The sequence below is a fragment of the Protopterus annectens genome, chromosome 1.part1 (assembly GCF_019279795.1).
Source record: "Protopterus annectens isolate FY-2018-M chromosome 1.part1, PAN1.0, whole genome shotgun sequence".
Classification (NCBI taxonomy): Eukaryota; Metazoa; Chordata; order Ceratodontiformes; family Protopteridae; genus Protopterus; species Protopterus annectens.
In genome coordinates this window covers 1,009,385,687-1,009,400,851 of record NC_056726.1, presented here as the reverse complement: position 1 = coordinate 1,009,400,851, position 15,165 = coordinate 1,009,385,687, and positions in this window count along the sequence as shown.

Here is a 15,165-nt window from a genome sequence, read left to right as displayed (position 1 = left end):
TACACATAATAAATACCCTCAGCAGCCGCAAATGCACTATTTTAAAACAACACCCACATTAACTCACAGAGCTACATCTCATGGAACCACTACCTCTAAGCCCATAAGGCAATCCACCACACAATCCAACATTCTAGTCGTTGGAGACTCCATCGTGAAACATGCTGATGTCCCTCTCACCAGGCTGAGTAAAGAGAAAGTCACGGTCAATTGCTCTTCAGGGGCTGAGATCCACCACATTATGCACACACTCAGGTCATTGGACCACAATTACCAATATGGCTAAGTCATCGTCCATGTAGGAGTAAATGACCGCAGATGTACCTCCTTAGACTATATGAAGAGAGATATCATGGAGCTCTCAGAATATGTGTCTCAGGCTTGTACGGGCATAGCATTAAACAGCATTTTACTTTCTCCAAGGATGATGCCACAATACGAATGAAAGATGATTGACTTTAATAAGTGACTTAGTTTCTGGTGTCATTCTAAGGGGGTGCAATATTTGTCAGCATGGAAGGAGATGGTCAACAGACCATGATGCTTTGCCAGGGATGGTCTGCACCTCTCTCATTTAGGCTTTCAAATATTAGCTAAAACATTGTCTTCTCTCATAGTGTCTTTTTAAGGCAATGCCAAACTGAAAGTACTTCAGACGTTGCTTCACCAGGGACGGCTTGCACCTGTCACCCTTAGGCTTCCGAATACTGGCTAAGGCTCTTGCCACCCCCATAGTGCCTTTTTTAGGCAAGGCTCAAAAGACAAACCCACCTCCATAGACAATACCAGAAACAAAAAACTAAGGGTAATGCTACTCTGCTACTCAACGCCAGAAGTCTAAACCTCAAGATGCATGCACTCGAGGCACTCCTCAGTATGGAAAAAATCGATATCTGTGCTGTAACAGAAACCTGGTTCAAGGCTCCAGAGAGCACCCCAGAACTACCAGGATTCAACTCATACCATTCTTTCAGGCCCCAGAACTTGGACCAAAATACTAAAGGTGGGGGAGTATCCATTTTCATCAAAGATACCCACACCTTCAGGTTAGTGACACTGCACGAGGCAGCGGAGACCATCCATGTGCAACTAACAGTAGGTAAAACTGCTTTTCAGTTTGTAGCCTGCTACAGATCACCCACCCTGTCTCAGGACCCCCACTCAGCATTCCTGAGAACATTGGAAAATATGAAGGTCTCACCAAACACCATGTTATTGGGGGATTTCAACTACCCAAACATTGACTGGGAAAACTACTCAAGTCCCAACTCTTTTGCCCAATGGTTCCTGGAGTTTATAAACTCAAATGCCATGGAACAACTGGTCACCACTCCTACAAGAGAGGACAACATATTGGACTTGGTCATCACCAACATGGGGGCTAAATGTCCCACACCGGTGGTAAACCCCTCGTTGGTAAGATCAGACCATAAACTAATCACAATGGACATCTACATCCTGTCCCCACCCCCAGCCAAGGAATCCACTGTGAAAAATCTCTCAAAAGCAAACTTCAAACTTCTCAAGACTGAGGTGGAAAGTTTCAAAGCTGCCGGGAAATGGAAAATGATACCCAAACCACAGAATCCTTTACAATTGTGCTTATGAGCACCTACAGGAATACATGGATCATGCCATCCCAAGTAAAACCAGGACTCACTCCTCCAAAAACAGGAGACCAGTCTGGTGGACCCCGGCCATAAATAAGCTATACAACAGAAGGAGGAAACTATTACATGAAAAGGCAAAATCCCAAAAAGGGAAGGCCTCCCTGATCAATATTAGCAAGAAACTTTGATCCCTCATAAAATCATCAAAGGCTAGCTTTGAAAGAAAAATCGCCAAAGACTCTAAAGATAATCACAAGATGTTCTTTAGCTACGTCAAGAATCTGGGTGGCAACTCTCAGATATGCTCTGAGCTGGTGCATAATGGCGCAAAATACACTGAACCCACTGACATTGCCAACATCCTGGCAGACAGGTTCAGTGCAAACTTTACCCCCCTCCCCAAAAGAGCCAGTATCTATCCCAGAAGAATGCAATCCCCCAGACATCACAGACACACAGGTGAAAGCAGCCCTCTCCAAAGTAAAAAACACAGCGTCAATGGGACCGGATGGTATCCCGGGCTGTGTCTTACACGAGCTCCAAAATGAACTAAACCCTCACATAAATTCACTGTTCCAACTCAGCCTTAACACAGGTTATGTACCCAAAGAATGGCGTACAGCAACAGTGATCCCACTCCACAAAGGTGGCGCCACAATGGATCCAGGAAACTATCGCCCTATAAGCCTGACTAGCCTGGTCTGCAAGGCTATGGAGTGCATCATCATGGATCTCATAAACAAAGACATTGGGAACCTCCAAACACTGGACCCTACCCAATTTGGCTTTGTTAAAGGCAGATCTTGCCTCTTAAACATGGTTGACTTCTTTGAAACAGTTACCAAGGCCATAGATGAGGGAAGGATAGTCCACATGGCCTACCTGGACCTTGCAAAGGCCTGCGACACAATACCCCACTCAGGCATCATAAATAAACTTACCAGCTTAAGTATTAACCCATATGTCACAAGATGGGTTGCAAACTGGCTCAGGGATAGAACTCACATGGTCAGAGTTGCGGGTGCCATATCCGACTCTAAACCAGTTACAAGTAGCGCCCCACACGGCTCAGTCCTGGGACCCCTCTTGTTCGGTATATACTTCTCTGAGGTACAGGCAAACATGGGAGGACTGTGGCTTACCAAGTTTGCAGATGATTACAAATTGGGAGCCATAATAGACTCTCCAGCTGACACAAGCATCCTTCAGAAGGGCCTTACGGAGATGGATACCTGGTGTCAGAAGGCATGGCCTCAAGCTAAATGCCAAAAAGTGCATAGTCATCCCCTTTGGGAAAAACAAAGTGCCCACAAACTACCACATAGGAGGTAATCCACTAAGTACCGAAGAAGTAATTGGGGATCTGGGGACCCAAGTATATAGTAACCTGTCTTTTGACAATCACATTGCCAAAGTGGTTAGAAAAACCTTCTATATAGCTCACCTAATCACAAAAGGGTTCACATCTAGATCAAGAGAGGTCATTGTGCCCCTCTACTCATCACTCATCAGGCCCATAATTGAGTACAATGCCCCATTTGGGATGTAACTTACCCGACACCTGCAACAGCTGGAGAGACCTCAAAAATACCTCATCAAGAGGATCATGGGCCTCAAACAGATGCCCTATGCAGCTCGATTAAAGAAGCTCCAGCTCTACTCAGTTGCTTACCGCCTACTCAGAGGCGATCTCTGCCTGATGTTCAAGACCATGTCTAACCCGGAACTAGTGGACATGCTCCACCTCAAGAAAACTAATTCCATTAGAGCCACACACTCCAGGGATTTAAACCTTAGCACAACAATAAACAGGACACGCTCTAGAATAGAATCCCAGTCCATGTTAGGAACAGCCCCTCGCTGACCCTCTTCAAGAGAAATCTTGATGAGTGGATGGGAAATCTTAATTTACTCCTGGGATCACTTCTATGGCCCTGCTGGACAGAGGCTCAGGAATCTAGTCTAAAAGGGAGGCGAAAGCCAACTATTCTGGCTAGGCTTATAAATGCCCTAGGGCAGATAGCCTAGTACCTACCTATGCACCTATGAACATAGCAAATTGAAACCAAGAAAATCTAAAGGTATTACCGCTTAATGCTAGGAGTCTAAATAAAAAAGTCCACTCCCTAGAATCTCTCTTTACTCTAGAGAATGCCAATTTCTGTGCGGTTACTGAGACATGGTTTAAATTCATGGAGAACATACCAACAGTGAAGGTTATAATGCCTTCCACACATTTAGGCCAGCTACTTCACAGGCAGGGACTAAAGGTGGAGGTGTCTCTATTTACATAAAGAATAAATATACTTCAAGGATGGTCAAATAAGACAATGCACTTGAGCTGCTCCATGTTCAAATCACCATAGACAAAATCTAATACCACTTCCTTGCAAGCTATAGGTATCCCTTGCATGACCCAGGAAACCCATATCATGTATTTAAACTTATTAGAAAACACTAACCATCCAACCCAATACTATATTCATGGGTGACTTTAATTACCCCTCTATTAACTGAGAATCCTATACGACTCTGAATGTGCATTCACAGAGATGCCTGGATTCTGTGAACACAAACTCCCGGGACCAGATAGTCAATACACCAACCTTGGGTGCAACCATACTGGATCTGGTCCTCACTAATATGGGAGAATGCTGCACACCCCTCTACTGTAATGTCTTCTCTGATAAGGTCAGACCACAAAATGGTCTCTTTTGAAGTAAAAATTTTACCTGGACCCCCCCAGCTAAACCTGGAATATTCAGGAACTATTTTAAGGCTAACCTACTAATATTAAGTAAAAACCTAGTAACATTTCAAGCCCCCAAAAACCCTGATAACATTGCTGCCTCTGCAGAACTGTTCACAGAAACCCTGTACAAGCATGTTAACAGCTGCATAGAGGCAGCTGTACCCACCAGGAAGTACAGAACTAACTCAAAAAACAAGCCACCCTGGTGGAATCACAAAATAACAGGAGGAAGAAAATCATGGCAAAAATTAGGAGGTGCAGCACCCAGCAGGATAAAAATCACTCTCTTAAAACCAAACAAACAACTCAGAGGACAAATAAAGTCTACCAAAGCCAAATTTGAGGTAAGTTTGGCCTCCCAGGCCAAGGACAACCACAAGGCATTCTTCAGTTATATCCGCAACCTCAAAGGCAATACACAATTGTGTGCAGAGCTCATTGTAAAGGGAGCTACCTATACTGAGCCAGAAGCTATATCAAACTTCCTGGCTGATAAATTCAGCTCCATCTTTACTCCCCTCCCATTCAACCTTTTCCAGGAAATATCAAATATAACTCCCCCTATCACTAGGGAACAGGTCCTTAATATTCTCTCTACAACCAAGAACACGGCATCAATGGTCCCAGACAATATCCCAGGATGCCGCCAAAATAGCATAAAACATGACCTATCAGGGCCTTTGGAATTACTGTTTAACTGTAGCCTCCAAACAGGCTCTGCACAAAGGTGGGCCATCTACAGAACCTGGAAACTACAGACCTATAAGTCTCACTAGACTTGTATGTAAAGTCATGGAAAGAATTATCATGGAGATGATCAATAGAGATACAGTAAACCTCCAGACTCTGGATCTAACCCAGTTTGGTTTTGTCATAGGCAGATCATGCCTACTCAACCTGGTGGACTTCATTGAGAAAGACCAAAGCAATGGATGAGGGCAGAATCATTCACACTGCCTACCTTGACCTGGCCAAGGCATTTGACATGATACCCCACTCAGACATTGTTGACAAACTCAAGAGGTTAGGTACAAACCCATATGTCACCCAGTGGATAGCCAACTGGCTCACAGACAGGACCCAGGAAGTTAGAACTGGGGAGTCCATCTCTAGAAAGAGGCCAGTCACAAGTGGAGTCCCTCAAGGATCAGTCCTTGGACTGGTCCTTTTTGGCATTTACTTCTCGTAAGTCAAGGCTAATGTCAGTGGTCTCTGGTTGACTAAATTTGCAGATGGCTGCAAATTAGAAGCTGTCATTGAATCTCACATTGACACAAATATTCTTCAGGAGGCACTGACACAGACAAACAACTGGTGTTAGAGTTATGGACTAAAACTAAATGCCAAGAAATGCATAATAGTATCCTTTGGGAAGTCATCCATTCCTGGTAACTATCATATTGACAACACACCCCTTAGAGTTGACCCAGTAGTCAGGGACTTAGAGACACACAGATAGTAATCTAGCCTTTGACCGTCACATATCTACAGTAGTGAGGAAATCATTCTGTGTTGCGCAACTTATAAATAAAGGTATGGCATCTAAGTCCAAGGAAGTCATTGTTCCACTGTATTTGGCATTCACCAGACCTATCATTGAGTACAGTGCCCCCTTTGGTATGTACCTAACCAGGCATATCCAAGAATTGGAATGTCCACAGAGGTTCCTCACTAAAAGAATAAAGGGCTAAGTAAAATGTCCTTTGCAGACTGCCAAAAGGCTCTATCCCTGTATTCTGTCTCCTATAGGCTTTTGAGGGGAGATCTATGCCTGGCATACAGAGCATTGTCAGACCCCACTCTGATAGACCTCTTGCATATCCACAAAAGAAACAGCACTAGAATTATCCATTCTAAAGACTTAAACTTTGCCTGTGACATAAATATAACCTGCTGGAGAGATAGGCATGTATCCCAGAGACTACTCTGTCTATAGGACAGGTTCTGTATCCATGTAAAGCAGAGTTTCTCCCTAACCCAATTCAAGTACAACTTGGACAACTGGATGGGAAAATGAAAATTCATCCCTGGTTTGGCACCAATGTCTCTAATGGACACAGGTAACCTGGCCCAGGCCCATGCTGACACTTATCAATGGTATCAGAACTTGTCAGAGATTTGGGATGCATGGCTAGGCTTAAAAAGGCCCTTGTGGTCATTAGCCTAGTGAACACCTATGAACCTATATGAGGCAGCCTAGCTAGTTAATATAGGAAATTGAGAATGGTGGGAGGCTGGCATAATGGTTAAGGTGTTTACCTTACAGACACAAGGTGCAGGGTTTGATTCTCACATGGGGTAATTGGCTAGGCTTAAAATAGCTCACAAGGGCAGCTAGCCTAGTACTAATCTATGAACCTATGATGTTGCCAAGGAAAAGCATTGTGTAACATATTGGCACTGTAATCTATCAGGACCACTAGAAACTGTTTTTAACCACAGCCTCTGGACGGGCTTTGTCCCAGATAAATGGAGGACTGCAATAGTTGTCTTTCTGCACAAGGTGGGGGGCATCAACTGATTCAAGAAACTACAGAACCATAAGCTTGACTAGTCTTATTTAGGTTCATAGGTTGGTACTAGGCTATCAGCCCTAGGGCCTATATAAGCCTAGCCATAACAATTCTCTGGATATTTCTTCCCACAATATTTACTTACCTGGACCCCAGTCTAGCAGGGTGACTGACATGATCCCTGGGGTGAATTTCCTGTCTCCCATCCAATCAACAAAGTTCCTTTTGAAGAGGGCCAAGGAGGCGCTCTGCTTGACATGTATGGGCAGTCTATTCCAGAGTATGGGAAGTCTCTGTGTCAGGAACCTATCCCTCCAGCATGTTTTGTTCATTGTGATGACACGGTTTAGATCCCTGGAGGGTGTGGTTCTGAAGGATTGGGATTTCTTTAAGTGGAGCATGTCCAACAGCTCAGAGTTTGACATGGCCTTGTATGTTGAGCAGAGATCGCCTCTGAGTAGACGATATGCGAAAGAGTATAGCTGGAGGTTTTTTAGATGGTCAACATAGGACATCTGCTTTAGGCCTGTGATTCTTTTAGTGAGGTATTTCTGCTGCCTTTCCAGCTGTTGCAGATGTCTTGTGAGGTACATACCAAACAGGGCGTTATACTCTATAATGGGTCTAATGAGGGATGAGTACAGTGGGCCAATGACCTCCTTTTTTCTGGATGAAAAGCCCTTAGTGATAAGGTGTGCCACATAGAAGGATTTCCTGACTGTTGTGGCAATGTGGTTATCAAAGGTGAGACCACTGTCCACCTGTGTCCCTAAGTCTCTCATCACACTTTCAGTGTTTAGTGTGCTGCCACCTATGTGGTAATTCATGGGTACATGTTTTTCCCGAAGGGGACAACTATACATTTCTTGGCATTAAGCTTGAGCCCATGGTTCTGGCACCAAGCATCTGTTTCTGTAAGGCCCTTTTGTAGAATATCCACATCATTTGGGGATTCAATAATGGCTCCCAGTTTGCAGTCATCTACGTACTTTGTTAGCCAGAGTCCCTTAGTGTTGGCCTGTACTTCAGAGAAGTAGATGCCAAACAAGAGCGGTCCCAGGACTGAACCCTGAGATACTCCACTTATCACTTGTCTGGAGCTAGATTTGGAGTCGGCTACTTTTACAATCTGGGTTCCGTCAGTAAGCCAGTTGGCAACCCATCGAGTGATGTACGGATTTATGCCCAGCTTAGTAATTTTATTTATGATTCCAGAGTGGAGGATGGTGTCAAAGGCCTTGGCAAGGTCCAGATAGGCTGTGTGGACCATCTTACCCTCGTCCAGAGCTCTGGAGACTGATTCAAAAAAGTCAATCAGGTTTAGGAGACAAGATTGGCCCTTCACGAACCCAAACTGGGTTGGGTCCAGTGTTTGAACGTTGCCAATGTCTTTGTTAATAAGTTCCGTGATAATGCATTCCATGCCCTTGCAGATCAGGCTCATCAGACTGATGGGACAGTAGTTCCCGGGATCTAAGGTGGATCCCCCTTGGTGGAGTGGGATAACTGTAGCTGTGCTTCACTCAGTGGGCATGAAGCCTGAGGTGAGGCTATGATTAAACATGACACTTAGGTGAGGTGCCAGTTCATTTTGTAGTTCATGTAGTACACAGTCCGGGATATAGGTTCATAGGTAGGTACTGGGTTATCTGCCCAAAGGCATATATTAGCCCAGCCACATTGTGCGTTATTCACCGCCCCTTTAGTAGTTCCCTAGACCATTGTACTAGCAGCTAGTACCCTTGGCCCCTATCTAGTAGTGCTGTTTGGTGTGATGCCCGGTGTGAACTTTCTGTTACCCATCCACTCATCAATGTTCCTCTTGAAGAGTGATAGTGAGGGGCTCTGTCATATGTAGATTGGGACCCTGTTCCATAGTAAGGGAAGTCTCTGAGAATGGAATCTATCCCTCCAGCATGTTCTATTCATTGTTGTGTTGAGGTTTATATCCCTAGAGCGTGTAGCTTGAGTAGATTTGGTTTTGCTAAGATGGAGCATGTTCAACAATTCTGGGTTGGACATGGCTCTGTACGTTAGACAGAGATCACCTCTGAGAAAGTGGTCATCTGGTCCCATGGATGCTGTATTCTTAGCTTTGGAGAGTGCAGTTTCTACCTGTGTGGCAGTGATTACTGGAATTTGGCAATCTTTTGGTATTGTGATGGGCCCTTTAGGAGGTGAAAGGCGGGGGAAGTTGGCACTAAATCGATCTGCCAGGATATTGGCAATATCCTTTGAATCAGTATATTTAATGCCATTCTGTTGTAGCTCAGAGCAGATCTGAGCATTGCCATTTAGATTCTTGACATAACTATAGAATGCCTTGTGGTTGTCTTTGGAATCTTTGGCAATTTTATTTTCATATCTAGCTTTGAGGATATTATGAGGGATCTCAGCTTCTTACTGAGGCTGGTAAGGAAGTTTTTTGCATCCTGGGATTTTCATCTTCTGCAACAGTTTCTTCCTTCTGTTGTATAGTTTGTTTATGGCAAGGGACCACCAGATCGTGTACCTTTTTTTGGACGAGAGCATCTTGGTTCTATTTGGGATGGCACGATTCATGCACAGGTGGATGTGCTCGTACCATGCCTTAGTGTAGGATTCAGCAGTCGAACTTTCAGATCCCATCTGCAAGGGTGTTATGAAGTTTGTCACTTCTGACTTGAGTAGCATGAAGTTGGCTTTGGAGAAGTTTTTTACGGAGGTTTCCTTACTGGGGTGGGGGTGGGATGTGGATGTCAAGGGTGATTTGCTTATGGTCAGACCTGACCAATGAGGGGGTGAACAATGGTGTGGAGCATCTATCGCCCATGTTGGTAATGACCAGGTCTAAGATATTGAAGTCCCTGGTGGGACAATGGATTAGTTGATCAGGGTGCTGGAATTTATGAATTCCAAGAACTGTTAGGAAAATGTGTTGGTACTCGAGTAGTTTTCCCAGTTAATGGCAGGGCAGTTGAAATCACCTAGTATTAGGGTGTTTGTTTGTATTTTAATATTTTCCAGTATGTTTAGAAAGGTGTAGTGAGAATCTTGGGGCATGGTGGGAGATCTGTAGCAAGCTACAGTTTGGATTGCAGTCTTACCTAGTGTTAGTTGCACCTGGAGAATTTCAGATGCATCGTGTTGGGCAACTAGCCTGGAGGTGTGTATATCCTTGGTGAATATGGACACTCCTCCACCTTTAGTGTTTCGGTCTTGGTTTTGTGGCTGAAAAGTGTGGTAAGAGTTATAGCCTGGTATTGCAGGGGTGCTCTCTGGAGCCTTGAACCAGGTCTCAGTTACTGCACAGATATCGATGTTCCCCATTTTTAGGAGTGCCTCGAGAGTGCATTTTGAGGTTTAGACTTCTAACATTGAGTAGCATTACCTTCAGATTTTGCATGCTTGTATCTATTACAGTGGTGGTTTTGTCCTTTGAACCTTGCCTAAAAAAGGCACTATATGGGTGGCAAGAGCTTTACCCAGTAACCTGAATCCCAGGAGTGACAGGTGCAGACCATCTCTGGCAAAACATTGTTGATCATGTCTTCCCAGGCAAACAGATACTGGATCCCCTTTGAATGACACCAGAAGCTTAGCCAATTGTTGAAGTCAATCATTTTGTCCTTATACTGTGGTATCATTCTGGGCGAAGGCAGGATGCTACTCAGGGCTAGGGTCATACCTGCCTGGACCACATGATCCGAGAGCTCTTCCATGTATCTTTTCATGTAGTCCAGGGAGGTATGTCTCAAGTCATTCACTCCAACATGGACAATGACAGAGTCATATTTGTATTTGTTGTGGAGTGACTTGATTGCATGTGTTATGTGGAGGGTCCTGGTACCCGACAGACAGTTGACTGTAATTTTCTCTTTGTTCAGCCAGGTAAGTGCGACATCAGTGTGCCTCACTATAGAGTCACCTATGACTAAAGTGTTGGGTACATTGTCTTGCCTTAGGGGCTGTTGTTGGGTGGCACACTGGTGTTGTGAGCTATGTGTCACTTTGATTGTGACTGGTGTTTATTTGTGTTTCAGCTTCGGAGGTCCTTGTTGCTTGGGCAGGTTAATGTTAAGGGCCTCCGCATATGTGGATTTAGTGTTGCTATGTATGGGTGTTGATGGTGTGGGTTTTGAAGGGCTATGTGTTGCTTGAGGTGTAGTGCAGGTGTTAACCTTCTCCTCTTGACTGTCTAGCACAGTCTTGGCTGGAGAGAGCTTTGCTTCCAGTTTGGCTATGTAAGTGCATCTCTCGCGGGTTGTAGTGTTGGGTGGTAGGAGGAGAGGGTTGTCTGTGTACATGAGACAGTTGCTGCATTGCCCCAGTATGCCCAGATTCACCAAACCCATGGAGAGAATTATCATGGACCTTATCAATAATGACGTAAGAAATCTCCAAACCCTGGACCTTACCCAATTTGGTTTTGTCAGAGGGAGGTCTTGTCTGCTCAGTCTGGTGGACTTCTTTGAGAAAGTCACCAGGGCCATAGATGAGGGTAAAGTGATACACACCGCTTATCTAGATCTGACCAAAGCTTTCGACACAATCCCCCACTTGGGGATCATAGATAAACTTACTGAGTTAGGCATAACCTCTACATCAAATGGATAACAAACTGGCTCACTGACAGGGCACAAAGCCAGACAGGTGAATCTACTTCTGATGAGAAACTTGTTACAAGGAGTCTTCCAATGAGCTTAGTGTTGGGACCCTCCTGTTTGGTATATATTGCTGTGAACTGAAGACCAATGTTGGGGGCCTCTGACTTACCAAATTTGATGATGACTGTAAGCTGGGAGCAATCACTGGATCCTAAAATGATGATGACATCCTACGAACAGGCCTAAAAATGACAATGGACTGGTGCCAAAACCATGGTCTGAGACTAAATGCTAGAAAATGCATAATCATGGCCTTTGGTAAAACAGATATCCCTGTAAATTATAATATTGAAAGCACACTCCTAAAAGTAGATCCAGTATTGACAGACCTGGGAGCACAGATAGTAACCTAAACTTTGACCACCAGGTAGCTACGGTAGTGAGGACATCCTACTGTGTGGCTTAAAACAGAAGTAAAGGCATAGTATCAAGATCAAAGAAGTCATAGTGCCATTGTACTCGACCTTCATCAGGCCCATAATTGAGTACATACTCCCTTCTGCATGTACCTAACCAGGCCCTTACACCAACTGGAGCAGCCCAAGAAGTTTCTAACTAAAAAAATACAAAGCGCAAGACACACGTCTTATGCAGACTGACTAAAGGCCCTATTCCATTACTCCATCTTATGTTGTTTATTGAGAGGTGATGTATGACTGACCTACAAGGCATTCTCTGATCCAGGCCTTATGAAAATGTTACGTATTTGCAAGAAAATTATACAATCGTTCACAGTGCCTACCTTGACCTGACCAAGGCATATGACACAATACCCCACTCAGACATTGTTGAAAAACTCCATGGACCTGAACCATATTTCGAACTAACAGAACTTGCTGGAGAGGCAGATTTGCATGCTAAAGGCTACCCTGTATATGGAATAAATGTTTCATCTTTGTAAAACAAAGCCTGTCCCTCACTTTCTTCAAAAAGAATTTGGAGAAATGGATGGTAAACCATAAATTCACTCCTGTGGTACTGCTCATGTCCCTTATGGACAGAGGCAGTCTGTAAATGACTCAGAGCTCTAACACCCAAAGACCCACTACCATGATACTACCCCATCCCAAATCTGGGGAATCAAGATATAATACTGTCATATCCTGGGTATTATTGGTTAGGCTTGTAAAGGATCTTGTGCCATTAGCCTAGTAATCACCTATGAACTTACGAACATACGCTATAATTTGTTACCATGCTTATGCCTAGTGCTGTGATACGTTAATGGGTTACACTTTGAGATACACCTCCTCCATTTGCTGTGTATTGGATTGTAGCACCTGATAGTATTTCATGCATGCATGCATAATATGACTTTCTTGTTAGGAAGCCTTGAATGCTGGAAAGTGTGGAATCATGTTAGACTTCTGCTTTTGTGATTTACTCACAGAGTTGTACTTTTTATATAGTCTGCCTGTCTTGTTTTGTTGTAGCCTGTCACTTGAAATTTACAATTATAAGTGTTTACAAACTGTCAGTATTTTGTGTCAATGACTTTTCTTGTATTTTCTTTGATATATTCTTTGTCACATTCTTTACCATCTTGCATTCCATTCATCTGTCTGTCTATGCTGTTTTCTAATAGGTTTAGTAAGGTAGGTGGTTCTACTCTCTTTACAGTTAGTAAATGCTGTATATTAACTTGAAAACATGGTTCAACACACTTGCACTGTAAAAAAGCAAATAAAAATCGTAACCAACAGGGTTCTTACATTGTCCACTAATTTCTATGTTTATGAAATACCAACAACTTTGTAGCATTCTTCTAATGCAGGAAATTTCCTAGTGCCGGACATCTAATATTACCACTGTAATTATCTGACCCGTGGTCTATACCTGTATTTCTACCCTGTTATACATCTTTTCGGAATTCATACTGGGTCTCCTTTGGAGGTATTCATCTTGTTAAGGAAACAGCAGGAATGGAAAACAAATGTAGTACATACATTTATAATAAATTACTGTAAATAACCGGTCTGCTATGCTTACTATTTTACGTGGTTACTACACAGATTGTGGTGCTTTCAGAGGCACCATATTAATATGAATATAATAAAAAGGTAGCACGCTAGCTGGTTCTTAAGAGTTGAAGCTAATGCCTGAACTAGGTAAAACCATCAAAAAATGACACACCGTTTCTTATTGAATTAATTGATCCATGGGGTCAAACTGAAAGTGTGAGATTATCTAGTCCCTGTCAGTGTGCCTAGGGGCTTTATGCTGTTATCACAGAATAAAATGTACAGTTAATGGTTGCCAGGATACATTTTTATTTAGAACATGTAAATATTAAATGTTATTGGTGTTTTCACTAATTTGTGACAGAAATCTGTAAGCCTTTGTTTATGTAAAATGTCTGGATGAAAGTTGCATAAAATAGGTTCATAGGTTCATACTAGGCTATCTGCCCTAGGGCATTTAAAAGCCTAGCCAGGGTGTGTGTGGCTTTCACCACCCCTTAGGATGAGAATACTATACCCATTAGTTTGCTGTGCCTCTGTCCAGCAGTGATACAGAGATGATTCTAAACCTACGATCTCCCATCCACAAGATTTCTCTTGAACAGAGTCAGTGAGGGGCTCTGCCTCACATGGACTGGGATTCTGTTCCATAGTGTAGGGAGTCTCTGGGTGATGAATCTGTCCCTCCAGCACGTCCTATTTATATCCGTGTTGAGGTTTAAGTCTCTTGCTCTTGTGGCTCTGGTGGATTTGGATTTTTGAGGTGGAGCATGTCCATTAATTCGGTTGGACATGGCCTTGTATGTCAGGCACAGATCACCTCTGAGCAGACTGTATGCGACTGAATAGAGCTGGAGTTTCTTCAGTCGGGCATCGTATGACATATGTTTGAGCCCCTTTATCCGTTTGGTGAGGAACTTTTGGGGTCTTTCCAACTGCTGCAGGTGTCGGGTAAAGTACATTCCGAATGGGGCGTTGTACTCAATCATTGGTCTGATAAGTGAAGAGTACAGGGGTACAATGACCTCTCCTGATCTGGATGTGAATCCCTTCATGATCAGGTGGGCAATGTAGAAAGTCTTCCTAACCACTTTGGCAATGTGAGTGTGAAAAGAGAGGTTACTGTCAACTTGGGTCCCCAGGTCCCTGATAACGTCTTCCGTGTTTAATGGATTACCACCTATGTGGTAATTAGGGTTACCTTGTTTTTCCCAAAGGGTATGACTATACATTTTTTGGCATTTAGCTTAAGGCCATGGCTCTGGCACCAGTTATCCATTTCTATGACACCTTTCTGGAGGATGTCTGTGTCTGATGGAGTGTCAATTATGGTGCCCAGTTTGCAGTCATCTGCAAATTTTGTCAGCCACAATCCCCCTATGTTTGCCTGCACTTCAGAAAAATAAATGCCGAACAAGAGGGGCCCAGGACTGAGCCCTGTGGGACACCGGCTTGAGTGGCTGAGTCTGACGTGGCACCAGCAACTCTAACCCTGTGTGTTCTGTCCTTGAGCCAGTTTGCAACCCATCTTGTGACATATGGGTTTACATCTAAACTGGTGAGCTTTTCTATGATGCCCGAGGGGGTATTGTGTCGCTTTTGCTAGGTCAAGGTAGGCTGTGTGAACTGCCTTACCTCATCAATGACCTTAGTGACTGTTTCCCAAGTTCAAGAGGCAGGATC